Below are 26,933 nucleotides of genomic sequence, written 5' to 3'. Positions count from 1 at the left end.
TAAGGATAATTTTTGACATGCTCAGGGTCACAAAGGGTTCAGCGACAGCAAGTCCAAAGGCACTGGGGGTCACATGGGGTAATGGAGAGGGAAGCTAGAGGTAATGGGGTCAAGCAGGAAAAACCTGGAGGAAGGCAGGGTCATAGAGTGGTCACTGAGAGAAATTCTGCAAGCAATGAGGTCACATGGGGTCACAGAGTAAGGCTGGAGTCTGCACTCTATGACCTCCTTTGGACTCCACTGCCTTGAAATTCCCCTTCTGTGACCTGATTGCCTCCAAATTTATCCTCATTTGCCCTTGCATGACCTTGATCTTCATGACTCCATGTCACCCCACTGCCTATAGAGTTGCTCTCAGTGACCCTGATTTCCTCCAAGTTTTTCCTGAGTGACCCACCTCTAGCCTTGCTCTGTGTGACAGCTCTGGCTCAAGCCTTGTCTTCATTGCCCTTTCCTGTGATCTCCTACTCCTGCCATTCTTATCAACAGTGATCCCTCTGTCACCCGCCTCCCATTCCCTCTTGATATGCCTTCATTGATCCCTGGGTGACCTAGTCGCCTCCAAATTTCCCCTTCCTGACCAAACTAGCTCCAGATTCACCCTCACTGATCCAAGGATGGCTTGTATGGCTCCCCAATGCCTCCATTCTTGCCACAGTGACCCATGTGCACTTATCCAAAACAGGGGAGTGAGGCAGCCAAGCCCTTGAGAATGTGGTTTCATGCCCCTTGGTGGTTGCCTTAGTTCAAGTGTTGGCAGCTAATTTTCTCTCTTGCCTGACTGCCATAGCCAGGGGTCAAATAAAGAAGGAGGGAGACAACATATCAACATCACATGTCCTGACAGAGGGCATTATCTGTGCTATTTTTGCATGCAAAGCAAGTGCTTTATCATTTTAGCTGATACCCCTGAGAGGAGACTAGTCCCATCCTGCCCACATCATGCCAGAGGCCACAAAGTTACCTCAACAGCTTGTTGCTCCTTTCCAAAACAGCCATGACAAGCCATTTTTTTTGTGGATTGCCTAGCTCAGCTGGTTAGCAGGTGGTGCTGTTACTGCTGAGGTTGTGGGTTTAATACCCTATTGGTAGAGTGGTTCTTGCTCTTTTGTCTGACTGCCACAGGCTGTGGTGCGGGGCAAAAACAAGGGAAGGAGGCAAGCCAGCCCCCTCCCAAGTGAGAAATGGCACCCTGGCAATGCAGGCATTAATTCTACCATTGCTCATGTACCAAGTGTGGGCTCTATCACTTTGGCTGACCTACTGGGTGCCAGTAAGGCAGAGGCTCACAAGGTCTTGAGCAAAGCAACAAGAATGTACCTGTTTCCCCACTGCAGTAGAGCACCGTGGAGAACACAGGCATCAATCCCCTCACATGCAACACGAGCACTCTGCCACTTGAGGTAATGCCCCAGGCCCTCAGCCACAGCTCACTGTATTGCTGCTGCAAGGTGGATGCAGGCTAGGGCCGTGCAGCTTTCCACCCTGCCAGGCTCATTTCTTGGGAGGCCAAGTGGGGAGAATAGGGAAGGGGGCACTGGAGGCACTCAAGCCCATGGCTGGCAATGCCTTCAAAAAAGCAAAAGGGAGGGACTGGTGATCCACTGCCATTGGAAAATGTGGGCCTCGATCCACCCCTTCTTGCACACTAAGCAAGGGTTCTACCATTGAACTAATGTCCCTGATAAGAGACGGGCACACCCATGTGCCAGAAGCTGCAAAGTCCCCCCATGCCAGCTTATTAGTCCTCAAAATAGCTTTGGGAGGCATGTTTCTTGGGGGTTAGCTTGAGTGTGATGTTAATAATGCCAAGGCTGTGGGCTTGATTGCCTTAGGTGGCTGGGAGGTAATTGTCCTCCTCTACTCGGCACTGGTGAGACCTCAGTTGGATGCTGAATCCAGTTTGGAGCACCATACTTTAGGATAGATGTGGATCAACTGGACAAAGTCCAAAGAGAGCAACAAAAATGATAAAAACTTTAGACCTAGGTGGAAATGTTAAAAGAATTGGAGATGTTTAGTCTTGAGAAAAGAAGATGGAGAGGGAACTTGGTAACAGTTTTCGAATTTGTTCAGGGCTGTTATAGGGAGGCCAGTGATCAAATGTTCTTCATGTCTGCACATGGTAAGACAAGAAGTAATAGGGTTAATGTGCAGGAAGTAAGAGTTAGTTTAGATATTAGGAAAACCTTTCCAATTATAAGGATACTTAAACTGGAATAGGTTTCCAATGGAGGTTGTGGAATCCTTGCCATTGGAAGTCTTTAAGAACAGGATAGACAAACACATGTCAAGGATGGTCAAGGTTTACTTGGTCCTGCCTTGGCTTGGGGGCTGGTCTAGATGACCTCTTGAGGTCCCTTCCAGCCCTACATTTCTATGACTATGACTCTATAAATAGTGACAAAGGGTTCTGTGGCACCTTATAGACTAATAGACGTGTTGGATCATAAGCTTTCATGGGTGAATACGAAGTGGGTATTCACCCACGAAAGCTTATGCTCCAATACGTCTGTTAGTCTATAAGGTGCCACAGGATTCTTTGCTGCTTTTACAGATCCAGACTAACATGGCTACCCCTCTGATACTCTATAAACAGTTATTTCTGAAATATGGTGGGATGACACACTGACCAATGAAATCTTATCATAATCTATACAGGATGGACAGATGAAGTCACAGAGCTGGGAGGGGGAATTACATCTGAAACTAGAGACATACAACACTCCAAATTCCAAGACAGAACAGTAACATTATGTCAACAGGCAAAAGGACTGAGTGCTCCTCCTGAACAAACTGTCAGCCTACAGTAGCTTTGGTACTCCTGGACATAAGCTGTCTGTAAATCCTCCCAATTTCTAGATGGTTTCTCAGCAGGGTAATATGCTCAGGGGAGAGCAGACAACAGCATACTGATCAATATGCTGAGAATTTCTCTTATTACAGTAATCCATATTCACGATATCCCCACCTGTTAAGGAGGTGCAAACACAAAGTTTGAATTAGTTAACTTTATTTTTGATCCTGACACATTTACACAATGTTTGCAGTAGAGATCACAAGAGAACATGCAAAGGAAGAAGCAATTAGAAAACTAGTTTTCATACATTTAATTAAACATTACATTAACAGAAGGTCAAAATGTGAAACCCATGCTAACAAAAATCTTACTCAGGGAGGTTCCAATTGAGTTATTTTAATTACATGATGAAGTGGCTAATTTAGTTTAATTCTGAATAACTTGGAAGCAGACCCATCTCCAGAATAACCTCCTTCCTACATGCTCTGCTCTCTTTCACACACCTCAAAGCTATGGACGCATTTTTGAATTCTTAGTCCCAAACCAAAATGGCTCCTAAATCTATTCATATGTTTCCAAGTTTAGACTTATACATCTCTAGAAGCAAAGATTAGTCAATTTTTTTATTAGTAGGTTGATTTTATAATGAGAAGGAGTCAAGTAGGTGATTCTGAAGGAGAGTGCTATGCTGCTCACGTCTCACTCGTCATTACTCAGGAGCTTAAAACAGCAGAATGCTGCGAATACTGAAACAGAAAAAGGAAAAATTAAAGTTTGTTAAATGACATCACACACACATCAAGATGGACTTCATACACATAAATCATGCCCTATATATCAAGAGAGAACAAGCCCATTCTCCATCTTAAATTATTTTCACAGTTCCACTCTGTTAGCTATGTAACACAAATTGGCCAGTGAAACAGAGAAGTAAACCTTTTCCAGAGAATAAGGACCATGTCTCCTAAATCTTCATGTAGGCTGTATTCCCAAAATTTCAGACTTAAGTGCCTAAAGCTAGGTAACTAAATTAAGTATTTAGGCTCCTGAAATTGCCTGATTTTCAGAGTTTCCAAGCACACAGAATTCTCATAGTGACAGGCCACTATCTTTCTATTTCTATATGACAGATAGACCCGAGTCATGAGGTTCAGGTCTTGATCTCAGGTTTCTTCAAGTTTCAGAAATGATTGGATTCAGGATGCTTATTTAAACTCCTTATAAAGATAGATACAAGCTTCAAATACAAACATGCTGAAAGTTTGTGGAAAACGGGGATCTGGATCCATTTCCATTTTGAATCCCTCTCTTATTTGTCACAAGAACTGGTGAAGAAATGGCAGAATCTGTCTCTGGAAATTCATACATCCGACTGACTCAAGAAATTATCGTTTAGATGAATAACTAAAATATCTCATCTTTTCCCTGCCCACAGCAATTAGAATTCTTAATTGATTTTCATGAAAAGGCAAAGTGAGGGTTATTAATGCATCTGTGTTACACTTCTTGTTCATGTAATCAGACATCAGTTTGAGGAAAGGAACTTTCAACTTCCACCCTTTAAAAAAACGAAACAGGTACCCTATTGCATTGCACATTGCAATGTAAAGAAGAGAAACCTTTGTAGAATGTGACATTCATTTGAAAAGATGGAAGGGGAAGAAAAATCAAGTTAATCAAACCAAGATGAAGATGGGTTTAGCTGCAGATGTGCTTACAACAACTAATTCTGCTTCACACAGCAGTGTGGTGTATTAGCATTCAGGGCTCAAATCAGAACCACAACACCTGGGAGCGATAATGAGCTCACCGGACTGAGAGTATGAAGACTCAGTTTGACCCTTTGTGTTTTGTTTCCAGAATTCTTGCTAATGAGACCAGCAGCACCAGTGTATCTATACCAGGGTGAATTAATTTAAACAAAAAATTACTTAAATCCCTGATTTTAATCATGATTTAAATCTGAAGTCAGAAAACCTTGATTGAAATAATGAATTTTAATCTTGCTTTCATTTGTACTTTTTTGTTATTTTGCAAAACAAAGGTTGATACTCAGTGGTTGGTACACATTAAAACATGCTGATTTGCAACTAAATAGAGCCTTTACACTAAATTTGGTACTACTTTTTGCTAACCAAGAAGTTACACTATAGCTCTACCCATTTATTTACCTTAACATACATTTGTTTAAATTCTTAATTTTTAAATTTTGATATTAGAAAATGGCGAGTGATGTATTGCTTATTTAATAGATAATGACCATTTCTGATTTGTGTCAAGTTCTATTTGAATGGAAACTGGAATTCAGATAGAAAGGTGCAAAAACAGCTTTTAATTTTTTTTTTTGATTACTTAAATGTGCTGAGAAAAAAGTTATCCAAACAGTTTGCATTTAAAACTAACTGATTTATTAAACTAAGAAAGTATGATCTGTAGTTAGTGACTAAAAGCGATTCTTTCTAGTCACAATGTCCTTCAATATTTTAGATCTCATCCTCTCAAATCTAGTTTTTATAGATAGAGAGGAAGAGGAAAACAAGGTTTTCTCCTTTTTCAACTCCCCACTGAATGAACAAGTCATTGAACTGAACTAGTTGAGTAAACTGATATGAAGTATATATAATCCTTGCCCCTGCAGAAGAGGTTATGGCTGTCAAAAGCTGGGTTAGCAGTTCAGCACATTCTAGTTCCAGGTGCTTAGCCAGTGACCTCTACCAGTTCAGTGGTTTGACTTTCTTTGAAACTTCAGCAGCAAACATGTATTGCTTCATATTTTTTAATTTAGTGTAAATTATTTGTACAGATGTTGTCATAATTTCAAATGTCATTTTAGATAGGCTTATTTTTAAAAAGAAAAATGTGTTTAATTTAAATAAAAATCCAATTTAAAATAAAAAATGTATTTTTTTTTAATTATCAATTTTTATCCATTTTGTTCCATACTATGCAATGAAAATGCAACTTGTAGCTTCCATCTCTGCTATTTTCTGGCAGCAGGACCTTTTCCTTGTATAACTATGAAATCAAGATGAATATTCAGACTCTGTGAATTTCACAAATACATCAGAGCACTAGGACTGCCGCTTCTGCTTAACTCCAATCAAACTCGTCTTCCACTGATGCCCAGTGAACAGCAGCATAAGGTCAAAGGAGATCTGTGATCCTGAAGGGGGTTCTCCTACAAGCACACAAATTCCATAGCCCAAGTGGCATGATTGCAGAGCAGCCGTCTGTTTTAAAACACAGACATATAAAGAAGGCAGGAAGGTTATGAAATAAGCTTCCATTCAGAGCAGCAATGGAAACTGGTTGTAATTTTTCCATAATACTTCAGTTTTCTAAAAAGAAGACTATGCACAGAGTAACTAGAGTAGGGCCAATTGGTGATACCCTGACTTCACAAATAACTCCTTTGAAGTCAACAGGAGCTGCTTGGTGCTCAGGCACTTGAAAGTAAGGTTACTAATTAAGGTGCCAAAGGAAAGGGTACGTACTTTTCAGTAACTTGAATTCTTCAGGGTGTTTTGTCCCTGTGTGTGCTCCCCATGGGATGTGCATGTGCCCACACACTCTTGATTGGAAATTTGAATTAGCAGTGTCCACAGATCTGCACCTGTGCACCAGTCAGCCTTGTGCCCCAAAGCCCCAGGGCACAAAAGCAGGAACAGACCCATCATCACTCCAGTTCCTTCTCCACTATAGAGCTGCAAGCTCCACAGGACAGGGGAAGAAAGATGGGAAATTACTTACTTGCTGAAAGATAAGTAAACTCTCCACCCTAGGAGGAAGGCATCCATTGTGATTATTCATGTTGGTGACAGGCAAAGAGAATGGGACTCCCACACATATCTTCATGGGGTCTTTTCACTACCTAAGGGAGTCTAGAATCTGTGGGGGTACGTAAACTTATTTGGCAAGGCTGTGCTTATATGGGGTATACATAGTTCGGACCCAGCCTGAAGACCTGAAAGATGTAGTTTCTTATGTGGCGTAATAAATGCTAAGGCTCACATAAGATCTGAAGGCAGGGCCTTACTATTGTCTGAGACCTCATCTGTAGGCTAGTGACTAAACTGGATATGGTGAAGAACCTGTTCCCCAGCAGATAGGCTCTGGCAGTTTGGGCAGCTAGGGCAGTGACAATAAAATCTATTCTCTGAATCAGTGTGGACTTCCGTGGATTGATAAGGATGCTGAGAGACTGAAACAAGTTGTGGGCTCTGTGGAATGCTGATGGTACTTCAGGAGCAAAGTGTCCCTCAAGAAGGCCAAGACTATAACACGGTTCAAAAAAGAACTAAGTAAGTTCATGGAGAATAGATTCAACAATGGCTGTTAGCCAGGATGGGCTGGGATGCAAGACCATGCTCTGAAGTGTCCCTAGCCTCTGTTTGCCAGAAGCTGGGAATGAGCGACAGGGAATGGATCACTTGATGATTACCTGTTCTGTTCATTCCCTCTGAAACATCTGTCATTGGCCGCTGTTGGAAGACAGGATAGTGGGCTAGATGGACCATTGATCTGACCCAGTATGGCTGTTCTTATGTAAGCCAGTCAGCTAGGTAGGGAAAGATTGCAATGACATCCTGATGTAGATAAGCTATAACTACTGAGAGGAGCTTTGTGAAAAACCCAAGGGGCCATGGTATTGATAACGCTCTGAGCCAATGACAAAGCACAGAATATGTCTATGTCTATGTATAGTGACATGAGAATACATGTCTTGAAGTTTGAGTACAGTAAACCAATCTGTCTGGTTTAGGGATGGGATTATGGTAGCAAGAGTCTCCATCCTGAAAGGCTGTGAAAGGACACAGGTGTTCAGATCACTGAGGTCTAGAATTGGTCTCCAACCACCATTTCTTTAGGAAACCAGGAAATATTTGGAGTGAAAGCCTCTTCCCACAAATTCTGGATGAACTGGCTCTATTGCACCCAGACTGAAGAGGGACTGAAATTCCTGTTTCAAGAGATTTTCCTAAAAGGGGTCCCTGAAGGAGAAAGTGGGAGGAATGAGGAAGACTGGAAGTGGATGCAGTAACTTGTAGCCACAACCTCTGAAATCCACCTGTGCATGGTGATAAGTTCCCAAGAGGGTAGGAAATGTGTGAGGTGGAGGTTGGGTTTGCACATCACATTCAGAGAAGGGGATTGTTTGTTGCCCTTGACCAGGCCATCAGAATAGCTATTTGAGACAGGCCTGAGTAGGGAGGATGTTATTGAAGTTGTCCCTTTCCTATGAGGCCAGGATCTCCTTCAGGGAGGCTCTGTAGGTCTGGATTAGGCCTGGTGTTGTTGATGTTGGAATGGCCAGGGTCATCGCGCTGTCTGGGATTTACTGAAATGTTTCTTTTCCAGGTGTGTAGATTCCAAGCAACCTCAGGGTAGCCCTCGAATCCTTGAGGTAGTGAGGTGAGGAGTCAGAATCACAGCCAAACAGCTTTTGTCCTTTGAATGGGAGGTTTTCCACTGTGTTTTGTATCTCACAATAGCAGTGACTAAAGAATATGAAGCTGTCTCAGCAGCCTTGAAAGCAGTCTTTAAAGAAGTCATTGCTATCAGCTAACCCTCAGAAATTGGGGCTGGGAATGGATCCCCCTTGTCCTGTGGCAAATCATTAATAAAATGAGTAAGCTTTGCATAGTTATTAAAATCATTTTCGGTAGTTTACTATTTGAAACTGACGGGCAGTCAAAGTATAACTCTTCCTGCCAAAGAGGTTTAGGCACTTGGCATCTTTGTCAAAAGGTGTGGATCTGGATCTCCTCTGGAAGTTTCTCTCATTAACCCCATCCACCACCTGGGATTTGGGAGAGGGGCAAGAGAAGAAATATTCCAGCCCCTTGACTGATATATAGTAATTTCATTCACCCATTTGTTCACCTATTGTTTGCTAAAATAAAGATGTGCCTTATCTCACTCTTGCTGTTTTAAGGACCTTGTTTACTTATATGTAAACACACATGCCTTTGTTCTGCCTAATTGGGGCTACATGGGCTTGAACGTACTACCAACATCATTTGGGGGAGTCCATACATTTACATATAATGTTGCTACATATATTTCACCATGATATTATTGACCAGCAAGTTATTAGTGTTCAAATGATACCTTACAAGGCGTATTTTGTACAAAGATTACAGGGGTGTGCAGTGTGTGAATTTAGGGGTGCATTCAGTCACAGCAGAATGGCACCACAGGCGAAAGAAAGCAATTTCATCAAAGCTGGATCATTTCACAGAGATGTATCTGTTTCAATAAAAGTTTGCCAGGAATACAAGAGAGGGACTCGCTCATGCTCAATATCCTGCAGGTTAGGTACAGGCCCAGGAGATGGGAAAGCCAGATTCAAGCCTGTGCTCTGCCTAATTCACAGCTGAGTTTTATTCCACCCCAGATCACTCATAAGAACATAAGAACGGCCGTACCGGGTCAGACCAAAGGTCCATCTAGCCCAGTATCCTGTCTACCGACAGTGGCCAATGCTAGGTGCCCCAGAGTGGGACCTAACAGTAAGTGATCAAGTGATCTCTCTCCTGCCATCCATCTCCATCCTCTGACAAACAGAGGCCAGGGACACCATTCCTTACCCATCCTGGCTAATAGCTATTTAGGACTTAACCACCATGAATTTGTCCAGTTTCCTTTTAAACGCGTTATAGACCTAGCCTTTACAACCTCGCTCAGGGTAAGGAGTTCCACATTGACTGTGTGCTGCATGAAGGAGAACTTTCTTTTTTAAATTATGTTTAACCTGCTGGCCTATTATTTCATTTGTGACTCCCTTAGTTCGTATTATGGGAATTAAGTATATAACCCTTTTTCCTTAGCCACTCTTAGTTCCACATCATCATGTTTTATATTTAAACTCTAAGCATACATCCCTCTCCTCTATAGTTTTCTTTTGTTTCAGCTGAAGAAGTCCTAGCCTCTTATAACTTCCTCATATGGACTCTCCCACAAACTAAGTCATTCTAAAGTTGCCCTTTTCTGAACCTTTTCTAGTGCCAGTATATCTTTTTTGAGATGAGGAGACCACATCTGTACGCAGTACTCGAGATGTGGGCGTATCATGGATTTATATAAGGGCAATAATATATCCAAATCCTACAGAGCCAACACTTGACCCTGGGTCTCCCACATCCCATGCAAGTACTGTAACCACACAGCAACAGCGTGACTCACACACACCATGAAAATTAATGTTCTATAAGGGTTTGTGCTCATTCCAGTGTGGAACAAAAACAAATTGTGAAACCTCAAAAGTTGCCAAGGAACAGAATTGTTGTCCTCCAGTCAGATCTATTAGTGAGTTCATGCACAGTACTGATATGTTAGAGAGGGAGCTTCAGCACTACTCTGCCCTGTCACCTGCAGTACAAATAATACTTAGCACCTATGTAGCACTTGACATTGATAATATCCATTCGGTGCTTTTACATAACTACTTCACCCAGAGTTAAGGACTATGAGGTCCATTTCACAAATGGGGAAAATGGAGGCAGAAAGTGGTGAAGTGAGGTATATAAAGTCACACAGGAAATATTTTGCCTGTATATGTTGCAAGACAGTTTGCTTAAACACTAATCAAATCAGGAATTCTATTTTATTTTATAAGTTCTTATAGACTAGTATCTTTTGTACTAGTCATCTTTATACAGTCAATCCAGGCATACTGGACTTCATGCTACGTATCAATAAGAAATTCACAAACATTCAGCCATGCCCTGAGACCTAGTGAACATCTGACCTGCCACATACTGGATTATGTTTTTAAATTAAAAGGAAAGAGAATTCACTAGTCTCTATTTAAATAAACTATTTAGATTGCTAGCCTTCACATGCTCTGTTGTTTTCAGTGTCACGGTGAAGGCTATTTGAGCATTTGCTGATATTTTTTAAAGAAATCAGTCCTTTAGACTACCATCTATCCAGATCCAATTCCACTTAACCTATGCATTTTATATTCTTTCTGGATTTCACGCCTATATATTTAAGATAGGGAGTGGGGTCTGGTTAGTGTGTTACGTTATTAGCACGGTAGTGGGGAGATGGGACTGCTACTGAATCCATTTTGTGATCAGGGACAAGTCATTTAATCTTCTTGTGCCTCCATTTACAAATGAGTATAATAATATTTAACTCAGTGTTGTAAAGCTGTAATAATTGAAATGCTCTAAGATCTTTGAATGAAAGACTCTCTATGGGCCTGAGCCAAAGCTCATTCAAGTCAGTGGGATCCTTCTATTGATTTCTGGATCAGGCCCTAAATGCAAAGGGTTATTTTATTATTAATGGAAGTAAATTATTTCATTGTTGGGGAGTCTACTCCAGAAAAAAAAAAAAAAACCAACAAAAATAGAATAACTCACTCTATCCATTCCATTGCTGAAATGTGTTTGTGCAGGCAGCAGACCTAGCAAGATCATTTCACTTAGCTTTGGTGGCAGACGACCAGAGAAAATGTTGAATCCCTGGAAGAGGAAAACTTGGCAAAGCAGCTGTACAAGTCGTAGGAAGAACTTCAGAATGACTCATTATTTATTAACAAATAAACAGCTATCTTCAGGATGTAGTGGTCTGGGATGGATTGATGTCTCACTAAGGAGTGGGAAACCTGCAAGACAACTAGAGTATTATGACTATCTTTAACTACACAATACAATTGGGCAATTTATTACAGCTACTAGTCACGGCAGTTCTCTAATTCCATGTGCACCATTCTGAGGTTGCACAGGTCTGTGAAAGGTTTACATGGTCAAGAATCAATTTGGAAGATTTTTCTTAAACATTTCTGCTCATTTTATTTTTAAAGAAATATCTCAACTGGGCAAAGTGGCTTTGAGAAACAAGCACCAAAACTATTTATTGAAGAAAACAAACTTGACAATGCCAAGTGTTCAAAACTCAAGTCAGGGGCCCCCAAAATAATGAGATTGACTTAAAAATAATGATGTTTTTAAAAATACTTTGTATTTAAATCAGTGGGAGTTAGGCACCTATATTCTTTTCAGGATCTGGGCCAAACAGTGCTATATAAGAGCTAAGTATTATTATTTATCTTATTAGGTAGCCCCCTGACGTAAGAGCTCACCCTAAATGTCTCAGACATACTGAATATGATTCTGCTCCACTTTTAATAGCAGATCATTTATCCCTTGAGTGGTCAGTTAGGAAAAGTTTCAGTGTAACTGGTTTTATAGGCATATTTGTGAGCACTATTGATAAGGACGTTTTAAATTTTGCCACACCTCATCAGTTGTGGCTTGTTTTTGTGAAATCAGGTTTGAATAGGATGCAGGCTCCAATTCACAGTTCAGGGGAAAGACTGGTTCAGATAAAAGGTTCTGATTTTGGACCCTTCTCTGCTGAGAGAACATTTCTTCTAAAAAAAAACTTTCAACAATCATTCCCCTGAAGATGATTGAACCACTTCAAGACGGACTCTCAGGTGGTGTATGGTGCAGGCCCATTGTCCGTAGGTCCAGCTTCTGGCACCCTTATGCCAAGAGGGGCTTTACTCCATGAAGAGTCCCACTGATGTCCATGGGACTCCTGGCAGAGTAAGACACTGTTCAGCGTGAGTAAGGTTGACAGAACTGGGTCCTATGGTTCTCCTGCAGAGACTGTGCTTCCTTGATTCTGCCTTCATGCACGGCCCTGAGCAAAAGCTGGTGCAGATGCTACACCAACTCCGGAGTAGTCCTGTAAGGCACTGTGACTCAGAGACTCAACTGTGAGTCAGAATCCCTCCCCTACTTCCTCCTTGCTTCGGGGGGAGTTGGGATTAGTTATTTAGACCCAGATCCACAGAGGTATATAAGCTCCTAATTTTCACTGAAATCAATGGGCGTTAGGCGCCTAAATACCTTTCAAGGTCTGGACGTTACTGCTGATCTATGAGAGCTACAAATTACTACCCCCAAACCCAGTGCTATGTCAGCTACCCGGTCCCTGGTCATCAAGTAGGGATGTGGGCAGGAGCCAATGCTCCAAATATTCCCTGTTCATTTGATCTGGGGCAGAAGCAAGCAGGTGAATAGGTTTTGGTATCCTGAATATGGCTGTAAGTGGTGGAGGGGAGTTCTTATTTCCTGCAGTCATGAGTCTAAGTCAAAATCTAGCCCACTCTTTGGGCCAGACACAGCCCAATGTCATTGCTCAATAACAACAGTCATCACAAGACCACAGACTGCTGTCTAATTTCAGTGTGTCTGGTTTTGCTGGGATTAACTCTGACTTTCATTTTTTTATTTCATCAGCTGGGTATTTCTCTGCATCTCTCCGCATTTATTATGGTTGGTTATCTAGTCTTCGGGCTGTCTTTTAAATCCATCCTTCCCAGAAAGGCTTCCTTTCATTCCATCTTTAAAATGATGAGACAAATTGGACTATGCTGGTGTAAATCAGGACAGAATTTGGCCCTGTGTCTCAGATTCCTCATTCTCAGCCAGCCATTTGTTCTGGAAATCCTCCTTGCAAGTCTCAGACTAGACCACTTCCCCTTCTGCTCCTGGCATTTGACCAGAACTCAGCCAAAGGGCAGAGTAATCAGGGACAGAATCTTTACCTGTGCCAATTCTGGAGTACACTTTGCCAGAGGCAAATAGATGTATGTCCCCCACATGATAAAACTGCAATTAAATATTTTGCTGCCATTCAACTGCCACCTACTTTTCCTATGTGTTAGAACCAGCTCTGGTTTTTAAACAGTTCCCAGGAGTTCCCATGGATCATATACTAGTCAGCAATTCCATCCATTGCTAGCTCAATTTTGATAAGTGGTGCTTGGATCAGTCAGTGGTTGCTACTTAAGACAAATTGTAACAAGCTCCTGTTGGCTCTGATTGTCTTGACCTGCTGGATCGGGTGGGCAGGTCCCTGCCACTAGAGAATATTCCTTTAAAAGAAAGAAAGAAAGAAAGAAAGAAAGAAAGAAAGAAAGAAAAAAATTAAATCTGTGTTGGAGGATTCCACCATGGAGATCTCCAGCATTCCTAGGGGCTAAAGTCAGCAGTTGAGTAAGAAGGCAACGCTCTTACCCAAATGTGTGAGGCAAAGGGAGTTTAAAAAGTAAAAATGGGCAAAGGTAGAAGTTTATAAACAAAAATAGGTAAAGGCAAAGACTTGGGCGGGGGGAGGGATGTGGAAGTTAGCAATGTGTAGTGAATAAAATAGAACAGGGAAGTAGTATGTAAATAAATGGGAATGAAACTGGATTCTGGCCTCTCCAACCATGTCAACGTCCGGTGGCCCAGGCAGGATAGAGGGCAGTCCAGAGCAGTCGTCACATGTGCGCAGGTGGTCAGGTACCAGGCAGATCACTCTGCATCAGAGGCAGTCCAGGTGCTGGTCAGAGTTCTCGCAGGGGCTAGTAGCCAGAAGATCCAATTCAAGGGACTGGGGCAGGGCATTAGGGAAGTAAGGTCAGACAAGGCAGCAAGGCAAGGTCAGGCAAAGCAGCAAAGCATGGCAGTCAGACACATAGCCAACAGGCAATGGTTTGTTGCTCGGATAGCTTCCTTTTCCTTTTGGGGCCTTTATATTGTCCAAGTACCAATGAGAGTGCTGCAATCAGGTGCCTGGGGTGTGGCTACAGTGGACCTGTAGGCCTTTAGCACTAGGGCTATTGGTTGGAGGTGCTAATTCAATGTGCCGCTCTGGTGCAGTGGCTATACCTTACTAAAGTCATACATCGAAGCACAGGTAATCGCACCTCAAAAATGAGAAAAATAATCATTGCAGGTTATTTCAGTACAGGACAAAAACTTCCACACAACTAAGTTTGATCCAATTATATATATGTAGCAGCAACAATGATATAAATCAAATTCTGTCAGAATGCTAAATAGTGAAAACAAACATGCAGTTTCAATGTGTAATGAAACAACAATCATATTTACCTATGTCCTCTGATTTTGTATTTTTTTCACAAGTGACACATACAATTCATTCAATCTCAGGAGGATGTGAAAATATAGTTTTCCTAAATTCTCACCTCTCAAAAATATTTTTGCAAACATGCACACTCTGTAGTCCATATCTGCTCTGAGTTATGCCCATGCAATGTCACTAAAGTAAGTGGGGCTGTGCAGTGCACCTGAAGACAGAATTTGGCCCCATTTTTGTGTGCCTAAAGTTTGCAACGAGGAACAAGTCATACAGCAAGAGAGAGAATCCATAATGAGGAAGAGAGGAGTAGACAGTTTATTTCTCTTGCTGATAGCTACAGCACTCTGACAGTAGAGGGGAGTAGAACTAGGGTCTACAAAAAAGTCTTGGTTACTCATTTAGTAAAGGTGGTTATTCATTTAGTAGTAACAGTAGCTGCAGTGTGCTGCCAGGTAATAAATCCAAAATCAGATCAAATAGTTTCTCTCTCTGGGTTCAGACAACAATTTTTTAGAGTCAGTCTGCCCTTGCTCCAGTCTGGAGCACTGGGTGAGGGGAGGTGTGTCCATTGGTGCATGTGTATGTGTATGCGGTCTTGTGGAGGCGGGCTGCCTGTGCAGGATGGAGCATAATGTGCTCCCCTAGCAAACTGAGGCCAGACTCAAACATGGCCAGACAGGGTGGGGCTCAACTCAAACTGAGTGGGGCCTTGGAGTGCTGAAGCACACATACTAGCCAGTGGTCCTCTCCCTGAAGCACGAATGTCTGTATTCTACATGGGTCCTGTGTGGTTGGACTGGGGATGGAAGGGCTCTCTACACCCTCATAAGAACATAAGAACGGCCATGCTGGGTTGGACCAATGGTTCATCTAGCCCAGTATCCTATCTTCCAACAGTGGTCAGTGCCAGATCCTTCAGAGGGAATGAACAGAACAGGGTAATTATTCCATGATCCATCCTCTGTCTTTCAATCCCAGCTTCTGGCAAGCAGAGGTTTATGGATACTCAGAGCATGGGGTTTCATCCCTGATCAGCTTAGCTAATAGCCATTGATGAACCTATCCTCCATGAACTTATCTAATTCTTTTCTGCACGCAGGTATACTTTTGGACTTCACAACACACTTTGGCAATGAGTTCCACAGGTTGACTGTGTGTTGTATGATTAATTACTTCCTTATGTTTGTTTTACACCTTCTGCCTATTAATTTCATTGGGCTACCCCTGATTCTTGTGTTATGTGAAGAGATAAATGACACTTCCCTCTTCTCTTTCTCCACACCATTCATGATGGTATAGATCTCTGTCACATTTCCCCCCCACCCCCGCATCACTTAGTTATCTCTTTTCTCAGCTGAACAGTCCCAGTCTTTTTAATCTCTCCTCAGATGGAAGCTGTTCCGTACCCTTAATCATTTTTGTTGCTCTTCTCTGTACCAGTTCCAGTTCTAATACATCTTTTTTGAGATGGGGTGACCAGAACTGCATGTTGTATTCAAGGTGTGGACGTACCATGGATTTATATAGTGGCATTGTGATATTTTCTGTCTTCTTTTCCTCTTTTCTGCCTTCCCTTCAGCGAACCCAAAGAGGATAAGCCACTTTCACACTTACCAAGGAGAACTCCCTCTTCCATTTCCTCCTGTCCCTACAGATTGTTAACTAATTTGTTTCTTTAAATATTTTAAGTGGGAGAAGCACATTTCTTCCCCAAAATGTGAGATCTGGTTGCTCTTGCTTGTGTATCATACTCTCACCACATAAGTATTGGTTTTATGACTGCTTGGAGATTTTGGGGAATGGAAGTTTATTATTAAAAACACAGGAGTGACAGTGCGTTTCTTTGGGTTTCCTTTTTTCTTCCTTTGGTTCTATTTTTAAAGTTTGGGAATGGATTCAAGCAGGATGACAAAATCAGCTGCCTTTGGCTATATTTATAGGATGAAGTAAGTGTTCTTTTATTTGAATTACCTACTGGTTTATTTTTGTATTTGTTGTAGGCTTTTTTTACTTTGGTAGCAGCAGTTAAGATGATACAAGCACTGTGGCCAACAATTAGCATGTTAGCTCTGAGATGAAACCAGAAGCAGTGGTGTAATTTTGGATTCTGCATATAAGAAAAGCAGAACTGTTCCCAGTTTTGGTTGGCACAGAGTTTGCAAATAATTGCATGTTTATGATACACTGTGGTCTAGTCAACTGAACACAGACCTGAGAGCCAGAAACTCTTGAATTTTAAGTCTAGTTGACTTGCTATGTGATTATGGGTGGATCACTTAAGCACTCTGTCTTATGTCTCTGGATCTGTTAAATGGGGCTGATTATAACTAAATACACACAGGGGTATTGTGAAGATTGATTCATGAGTTAATGTTTATGTAGCGCTTAGATTATGTAAAGTATGATGATGATACCTTTCCCATGTACCATAGACCCACCAGGCCTGGTTCTGTTTTTCTTTGACACCGAGAACTCCCACTAACTTTCATGTGAGTTTCGGGTACAGGGAAAATCATTTTTTGCTGCTACTGTGCCAGCAATGTCATACCTGAAAGTCTGGCGATATTTCTTTATATACCTCTATCAACCCCAAACCTCCCCAGATCTTCTTATTCACCACTTACTAAAGCAAAACTGCCAGTGACTGAGCTGGGCCATAGCTCAGTTATTCAATCAGATTTGCTTCCACCTAAAGGGATCCATTATTTTTAATGTGCTGTAATCTACAACCTTTATGCACATTTGCAGACAATGGTTGACTTTTTATGCCAAAAAGGTGTTTTAAGCAAATAAAATTTTGTAGATTAGTAGTCTATAATTTGACTCCACTGAACACTTGCAGTCTAACGTGTTGCTTAGATTAACATAGTCTTCAAAACACAGTTTGATTTTCTTTTAAATATTTTAAAGTTGCTGTCAATCTGTCTGTGTTAGCTATTTCTAGGGTGCCCATCACCATAGTATCAAAGCACTGGATAATTTACTCCTTCCTACTGATAACAGAATGTGTCAGAAGACTAACCAAAAGGCATTAGGCCAGCTTGAGCTCTGGTGAAGCTCCATGAAACTCTGCTGAAGTTAATGGAGTTTCATGGGCTTACAATAGGGTGGAATTTGGTCTGTCGTGTCAGATCTATTGCCCACATGAGAAGATCAATAGTGATATCTTTAGAATGGACTAGCTTTTTGGGCTGCTGACAATCTGTTAATTAAAACTAAAAAAAAATGTATTCTAAACCTGTGCAGGAAAGTCAAAATGTGAGATGAAGTTTGATACCAGCTCCTTTTATCACTCTAGACAGGAAACTTTTTTATTCTTTTCACCAGCTGTTTTGTATCTGCTTGCCATTACTTTATTTGTAAGAGTTTACTGAGAAAAATGGCCAAGAGAAAGATCGCATAATGGCAGCCCATATACTATTCTCTAAACACACAATAACCATCTTCCTAAGGATGGGAAAGCAGAACAACAACAACAAACTATTAGTTTTTAAAACTACATTATAACTGTTTCAAAGACACTGTTTTTAATCATTATTTGGAGCACAAATTTAGAAAAGAAGAAACTATTTAAAGTCAGCTACACAAAGGTAAGTTTCAGTTCAGACAAGTGTAAATGTGACTACAGACTATTCTTTGGTTTTCTGTCTATTGAATCTAAAAAATATTTTAATTGAATCTTGAAGAACTTTTCGAAGTTCAATAAATGCTTCAGAAATCAGTTGGGAGTCCACAAATGTTAATAGTATTTATCTCATTTCAATAAAAATGGTCTCATTAACATGCCAACTGCTAAAATGTGTGATACCAACAGCGTCCTTCTGCCAGCCTGCAGAAAAGCATTCCTACTCATTACCCAGTTTTGTTTTAAAAGAAATCCTTTAAAAATATATATCTATTAACAGAAGCCCATGGCAAAATCAATCAGACTTGCAAAATTCTACTTAACCAGGGTGGATATGTTTTTGTTTCGTTTTTGAAAGATAACTAAATTCTCATTCACTTTTTCATCATCAGCAATCAGCATGGAAGAGAGCAGGTCAGAGGATTTTGTCTTTATAAGTTTGGGAGACTAAAACAAATAAAGCTTTTGCTTAACTTTTGAATTGTCAAGCCTTAATCACAGGACCGGCTCCAGGCACCAGCTGAGCAAGCTCATGCTTGGCGAGCAGATTCAAACCTAGGGCAGCACGGATGCTTTTTTTTTTGCTTTTTTTTGCTTTTGTTTTGTTTTGTTTTGTTGGCTGTTCCGGCTGCCCTGTAGGGTTTTTTGTTTTGTTTTTCCCCTGCTTTGCCGGCCACGCTGTTGTTTCTCCCCCCACTGCCCCCCGCTTTGCTGCTCCAGCCATGCCATGTTCCCCCCCTTTGCCACTCCAGCCACACAGTTTTTGTGTTGTTCCCCCCAACTTTGCCGCTCCAGCCATGCCGTGTCGCCCCTGCTTTTCTACTCCAGCCGTGCCATTTCTTCCCCCGCCCCGGCTTTGCTGGTCCGCTGGCCCTGTCCCCCCTCCTTTTTTTTTTTGCTTGGGGCAGCAAGAAGCCAGAGCCAGCGGTGCTTAATCAGCACCCACAGCTTCCATTGATTTCACTGGGAATTGCAAATGCTCAGCACCTCTGAAAATGAGGCTTCTGTCTAAATTTTGATTTAGATGCCTAACTTTAGGCATCAAAGTTTGAGAGTCAGATCTTCAGGTGGTATAAACCAACAAACCTCCATTGACTTTGAAAGAACTGTGCTAAGTTACAGTGGCTGGGGATCTGGCCCTGAAAAGGTTGGCTATAATACCAACGTATCTCACAGGGATGTCGTGAGATCTATTAATTAGTATCTGCAATGCATTCTGAGATCCTCGGATTAAAGAAATTATATACTGTAACTTTTAGGGGAAAGGCCTGTTCCTATTTTTGTGTCGTACAATGCCTAGCCCATTGTGGGTGCTGCCAGAAACAGAGAATCATTAATATATACCAAACTCAATGTACAGCTTTTCTCTTCTATTTCCAGTCTTAGGCAAAAAACCATGCCTTATGTGGCACAGTGGACCTACATTATGTGGCAGGGATCCCATGCAAAGTAATGGTGCGTCGTACTTGTTTATTTAATAGTAATAATTCATGCAGTACCAGATTCTCCTAACCATGTTCATTTTGAGTATTAACTTAAGTACTTTTCAGAATAAGGTACTGATCCAGGTAAACAAAGGTGGTTGGACCTGGCTCATAACAATAAGTGGCAACACAAACTATTTTTGTTACCTCTAGCGGAAGGCTGAATTGAAAGTGCCACCTCCCTTTTGTATATAACTTTGGTTCAGAGAAATTGGGGGGCTCTTACACAGGCCTTTGTCCCTCACTAGTCACTGGATCTCTCTCCTTCTTGCTGCTTACATTTGTGGCCATGTGTTCAGCTGGCAGTATACCTGCTTACAAGCTGTTCAGGCAGTTAGGCTTGGCTGTATGTGCCAAGCAATGATAGTTTTACATGAGCAGCCTATATAATGATGCACGTGCCAGCCTTTCTGCAAATCCCGTATGCCCTCTTTGCTGCAGAGTGGTGGCACCACAGAACTAGCTCAGTCACTAATGTCCCATGACACAGGTTCTGACTCAGAAGAGAAGTCAGCTGCCACAAAGGCACATTGTTAGTTACTGCTGTACAGTGCAGTGGTATTTTGCAGGCAATAATCAGACCACATAGGAGCCAGCATCTGGAGCTGCTGAGACTTGGCAAGTGTTCATTCCATTTGAGTAATACTTCATTTGTATAGGGAATCATGGATGGACTTAAGTTCACTGAACACTTAATAGCTCGCTTCCTGTATCCATTCAGTTCTGGAAAGAAGTAGAGCCACTGGGCTGGATGCGACCATAAGAGTCAGATCCTAGTAATGGGAGTTGGCAGGATTGTGATACACACAAATGAAATGCAAACAAGGTAATCAGCTGCCAGGGATAGTGATGCTCAGCCTCTCTAAACTGGCCTCCCTGTCTTGTGCTTAGTTCAAGAAGTCCATTGTAGTGTTCATCACTGATATGGAATCACTTCGATTGATAGACAAGGAGAGTTTATGAAATCTACTCTGCATTCACTCTTAGGTCCCTAAAGGTGAGAGGTTAAACGTCACAGCTGAGTGTTTATGCGCTCCTGAAATGGTTTAGTGTGCCCATATTATCCAGCCTAGTTTATTCACTGTCTCATTTTCAGATCTCACACAGTACATTTAAAATGTAATATTCTGAAGTGGGGGAGAGGGGCGGTTTGTGACTTGTATTACTCCTCTAGGGACTGGGATGTTAGGAACATACTGGGCAGAGCCAAGAGCAGCTTATATTGCTTCAGCTACTCTCAGATCTTCCAGAATGAGAAAAGTTGGAGGGCACCAGGCAGAAATTATTTTGGGCAAGTACCATTTGGATGCTGTAAGGTGGAGGGGAGGGTAAGAGAGCCAGTGCTCTGAGCTGTCACTAAAGTTTGGGCCATCAGTGAATCACATGGATAAAATTAGGGGGACCTTGCATGCAAATGCAGAAGTCCTGAAACTGCAATGAAAGAGACATCAGTAGATTAGGAAAAAAATTGGGGGTGACATGACTCCTGATTCCTCCAAATGACTGCTCCTATGGGTGAGGTAGTAGGGTTCTAACATTGTACCAGGAGAACTTACTGACCTAGTGCAGTTGCAACACCTACATTACCTGTTTACACTAACACTGCAACAATCAAAAGTAACTAGTGAAGGTGGAGGCTTGCTCAGAACTCGGACAATCCTCCTCGTACTGGGAACACATGTAAAATGTTCTCAGTGTGTGTACAAAAATAATTTCATGTACGATCTAGGTGTTCAAACCATTGGTGTCAATACCAAAGTTCTCCAATGTACCTGCAATGATGGCTACTTCTCATTTCATTTACATAAAGGTAATGGAAAGTTAACCACAAGAAATGTTTGTCCTGATTCTCCTCTCGCACCAATTTTACTCCGTGGATGTTACTCCAGTTTTGCCTCTGTAAGTGAGAGGCAAATCACACCCATTAGCTGTAACTTAGAGTGTAGAGAAGCACAGAGCTTGGCTGAAGCCCATGAAAGTTTCTAGAGAAAAAAACAACAAAAATCCTGGACTCTTTTTTCTCCCTACCGTGGGCACTTAAGAGATGTTTATCTTTCTGTTTTATTCTCAAACTTCACTTCTCTGAAGTCATAGCTGCCAGAGGTGTCTGAATTTCTGGCACATTTGCACAGAGAGCTGTGATTACTGAATCATTATCATCTAGCTTGAGGCCTGGTATAGTTCAGTATGCCAGAATACAGCTTCACTTTCTTCACCTCCCCTATCCCCATTTGTTAATTATTAGTTGTCTGAAAAAGGGAGAGAGTTGAAAGGGAAATATTTAGTAATGAGAGAGCATGGCTGAAGTTATTACATTCTCCTGCTATAAAGAATCATTCTCAAAAGCTCAGTAGTCCTTAGTCAAACAAACACTGTGTGCAAGGCACTAAGGCATGGACAGAAGAGTTCCTAGCCCTCTGCACCCCATTTCACCAACCTTCCCTGATAATATTTTGGGAGGGGCACTGATGGGTTCTAAGGGAAGCTGTGTCTGGCCCTTCCTGGGTTCAGGAATAGCCACCATAGGTGGGATTTTTAAATGTAATCAGAGTTGGCCTAATTCTGCTCCCCTTGGTAACATTTCCATTGGCTGCAAGGGAAGCGGAGTGAGGCCAATGGTGAGCGCTTTTGGAAATCCCACTCTATGAAGCAAAAATCTTTTGGGTGAGGATAGAAGCAAAGTTAATGTGGGGAGAGGGGAATCCTCGGAGATCTGAGAAAGGCTCTAAGGGCTCCCCTCCCTGCAGTGAGGGGAAGGAGATGAGCAGACAGATGGTAGGACAAACTATTTAGAGAGAAAGCCACTGGCATTTCCTGGTTAGGTAAAATACACCTTCTATTTCAAGGCTGATAAAGAGGAATCCACTTTCCCCACAAAATAGTAATCTCCCTTCCTTCCTTTGGCTGAGCTGTAGCCAACTAGACCCTCCAATTATGTCATGTGTCCTTTAGATAGGGCAAAGGACAAAATAAAAAGAAAAGAAAAACAAAGAGACGGTTTCATTTCTGCCTTATGGAAGGCTAGAAAAGACAGAATAATGCAGTGACATAGGCCACGTCTACAATACACAGTTTGGTCAACACAAGTTACGTTGGCAAAGCATCACCACAGTCTGTGTATCGTTCAGGAGCATGCACACTTAACAGGTTGCTCTAGCACTGCATATACTCCCCAGGGGTTCATAGTGTAATATTCATGTGCAGAGTGGTGCACTGCAGATAGATATTAAAGTGTGTCCTCTGCCACTATTTCGTGCAATGCCTTTTGGGACATTTTTGCAGTGTTTTATATGTTCTGCACATATATAAATATGGTTGGGTCTTTGCCTCATATGCATTCTGTAACATTTGCTGTGAACTAATATATTCTAGCTTTCCAAAAATGGAACTTGATTGTGTACAAAACAGCAGCTGACAATAGGAAATTGCAAACCAACATATACAAGGTTAAAAAAAACCTTTTGCCAACAAACCTAAGTGAAAATGGAAGTAAACGACAAACATTAATGTCTATGTATGTTGTTCAATGCCATCTGTTGTGATTACATACAAACCATCCTGTGGTTTTCACAGGACGGTTTATGTGCCGCTATGGTTCTCTTTGTTGTCCCCTAGTTTGGAGTGGTAGTGGTAAGGATGTACACTGCGGTGCTAGGAGGAATGTTTGGGAGAGTGGGGAGCATAGAATTCTCCAAGAGCTGCAAAAGCAGCTGAGTAGAGCCCTGCAAATCTGCGGATATACTCGGACCACGTTTGTGGATCGCAGATTGGATGCGGATGCACATTTTATATCTGCGCAGGGATCTACTGCTGAGTGCAGGATTTTGGGGACTGAAGGTCAACCTTGCTCTGCAACCTATGTGTTTGTTGCCCAAGCAACCCTATTAAGTTCTGGTGCATTTCCCAATCACCTTTTGATCCTTTGGCCTGTCCTGCAGCAAGCACGCTCTCTGTTCTTGGTCTTTCTCCTTGTTCGTGTTCCGAAGGGCCCCAAATTCTAGCTAAAATTAAACTTGCGCAACTCCACTGAAGTTGCTTCAGTGAAAAAAATCCCAGTCTCAGTTACACTAACTTCCACAGGGGCCAGGATTGCACCCAAACTCTTTACCATCTGATGCAAGTCAGTGGACTTTGGGACATGAGATAGTCTAGTTCCTATTGCCAGTGGACATATGTCCACATAATGGTTGGCACTAACTGACAGTCTTATTGACAGACTCAGCAAATGTTAAAAACTGAACAGGCCTGGAGACTGACCTCCTTTCTCCCACTGGCCTCTACAACCAAGACGGAAACATCATGATGAAGTTTACACTGCTGCTATTCCTGTTCCACTGATACATGGAGGATTCCAGTCCTCAAGGATACCTTTCACCAACCCTACCACTATTTTGCTTAATAGTTACCTATTAAAGTACCTGTTCACAGTATTGTACATAAAGGCCTGTCCATAACTGAAGTCTATTAAACTTTCTCAATAAAACATGTCTCAGAAAGTATAATTATGAAAGCCTTTGTCTCTTCAAAACTTCTCTGAAAGTGCATATAATAGGTTAATGCTTTCCAGATGTACAAATTAGCAGCCTTTTGTTTATAATATACTATCACGGTCTCCATGCTCAGGCAGACACATTTCCTTGTGAACTAACAGCAGAACTGTCATGTATCACTGAATTTCACTCTGTTTCTTCATAGGGTTAAGATTTTTGTGCCTTTTTTTTTTCAGGTCAAACGTATTTCACCGGAAAGGTCGGAGTGTGGCAGTACAGCTATAATCTGGGCCTTCCTAAAGGGAGGAAGTAACACACAGCCCTTTTGAAGTTCTCATAAGAAGAGAAAACTACAATTAGGTTTTGCAGTTTCACTGATGAATTTGCATTTTAAATTACTTTTCGGTATAATTATGTTTCATCTTTCTTTTCACTCTGACTTCTGTAACTCTGTTTCGAAAGCTGGTTATAAATACTGTACAGGAGCACATTTGTTATTAAAACGATATCAACATGACTTTGTTCGCAAATATTCCTTTGAGATTACTCATTAGAAAAAAGCGGGCTGATGAGGAGATGAAGAGAAGGATGCAAGATGGTTTCATAGGAGTTTTATCTTTTAGATGGAAAGGTACATTCTGGCTTATCAGCCCCCAGGCTTGCTTAAGAAATGCAGGAATTCCACCACTCTACTTGTTCTGTGGACAAATCTTGCTCTAAACCAGCAGCAGTTTTAGGCTCAGATCCTATTCTCTGTGAAGTCAATGAGAGTGTTTCCACTAACTTTAATGTGTGCCACTGGGTCACGTCTTTAGTGCATGTATAGTGGAGGCACTCACATGGGGAACTATTGACTAATATATGCTGGTTATATATATGCGCGAGATATCCCATGACCCATTTCATTCATGGAAGTAAGTTTTGGCTTAGACTAAATAGGGGTGCTGTGAAGATTAGGACAGAGGAGTGCTTTACCATACTAACAGAAAGGGAGTTACTCTCACAGGCCTGTACCAATATGTTCCATGGAAGAGTACAAGACTTACAATTGTTTTACCCTGACACAGACCTCCGAGGACCTTTCACGTTCTTGGTACCTGGAAAGGATGTGTTCAGAACAAAGAGATAAGAGGTACACCGTGGTACCAGAAAAACAAGGTAGAAAGCTTATTGGTTAAATCTACTTTCAGATGATTTGCACAGTACCTTTTACTTGTAAAAAGGTAGGGTATAAAAAGATGGCTTTGGGGTGCAATTTTGGTAGCATGCCTTCTGTTAAGATGAATGTAACAATGCTGCATGAGATGGCTTCCCAGAGATGGGTACTGTACTGAACCTTTTTCTTGTACTGTATTATTATTGGCTTATAACAATAAACCTGACAAATATTAGTTATTTGGTCTCTTGAATATATTTCATAAACTAATGTATAGTCAAGCAACTGACTACTGAATTTATCAGCAGAACTCACCCCTGCTGCCCACACAGAGCAATGCCCCACATAGCTCTCTCCTCATGAGCAGGCGAATAGCTAAGAGATGCACCTCTGCACAGACACACTAGTCAAATCCCTATGTAGAGAAGAGTGCAGCAGGTATGGACACACTTGCAACCCATGGCCTGCAGTAGCTGCTGCATTGGTGCTTTGTAGATAGATTCACTCCATACTCATCTATACCTGTGGAGAATCCCTGCGCATGGCCCATTTATAACGGGCTTTGCACAGGGGTCCAGAATTATGCTCCAAGAACTCAACCTAATTTTCTCTTTACTCCATTAAGTTAAGGTATCTTGACAGCTTTCCTAGATAGATTAACCCACTGTCTGATTGACTTCACTGAAAGGATTATTTCCCTCTTATTCCTGGGGCTACAATATTTGTAATACAAATAACAAAATGATCAAAAATGTAACGTGACTTCATTTTTCACTTTCCTAAAATGGCCGCTGCACACTCAGAGAATAATCAACATTCTATTTTAAACCAGAAATGTTTATTCAGCCAGCAGCTTAGGCCCTGGTTTTCAGAGGTGCTGAGCACCCACAGCTCCAATGGAAGATAATGGGAGCAGCTGGTGCTCTGCAAATCAGTCCCTAAATGTCTCAATAAAGCACAAAGCACACCTGGAGCTCTCTAGTCTGTTCTGAACAGGAGAGGAAAAACTAACCACATTTCATAGAAGGAGGAAAAATGTACTTTGCTTTATAATAAAAAATGTATCTGCAGTTGTCAAGCACTTGAATGGAGATCTGAAGGTTAGATGCATGTGAATTATACTTAATTGTGTCAAACATTATTTGAATACAAAATGCGGTTTCATTATTGCTTTACTTCTTTTTCATTTATTTATTGATGGAATGTTGCTCTACAGTCTAAAGAATCATAAGCCCGTAATAGGCTAATTTGTATAATTGCAAAATTTGAGTCAAGAAAATGATGGAGACTTTGTATTTGAATGTCACCACTGAGATGCAGTGTTAATTTTCTCTTTTAATATGCTCATCTGGATGCTAATGTCAGCTGATTGTGGTAGTGTATAAAAGTGAATGCACACAGCTCTAAAAAGGGCATCCATTTACATCACATCAGGATCTTGGTCTGTATTGGAATGTACTGGGTCTTGATTGGACTTATGCTGGTG

At 41.5% G+C, this 26,933-nt stretch overlaps 1 long non-coding RNA gene across 1 annotated transcript in view; it reads right to left on the bottom strand.

The window, feature by feature from the left end:
* Nucleotides 1–3,051: 3,051 nt before the first annotated feature.
* The window catches only part of LOC116833050 (uncharacterized), a 78,047-nt gene continuing 54,165 nt past the window's right edge, over nucleotides 3,052–26,933 (bottom strand). Inside the window, exon 3 of the long non-coding RNA XR_004375596.2 lies at nucleotides 3,052–3,546. This is a non-coding gene — a long non-coding RNA (uncharacterized LOC116833050). The remainder of the gene's footprint in view (nucleotides 3,547–26,933) is intronic.

The sequence above is a fragment of the Chelonoidis abingdonii genome, chromosome 5, assembly GCF_003597395.2.
Source record: "Chelonoidis abingdonii isolate Lonesome George chromosome 5, CheloAbing_2.0, whole genome shotgun sequence".
In the NCBI taxonomy this organism is placed as follows: domain Eukaryota; kingdom Metazoa; phylum Chordata; order Testudines; family Testudinidae; genus Chelonoidis; species Chelonoidis abingdonii.
This window is presented reverse-complemented; position numbering and strand designations above follow the sequence as displayed.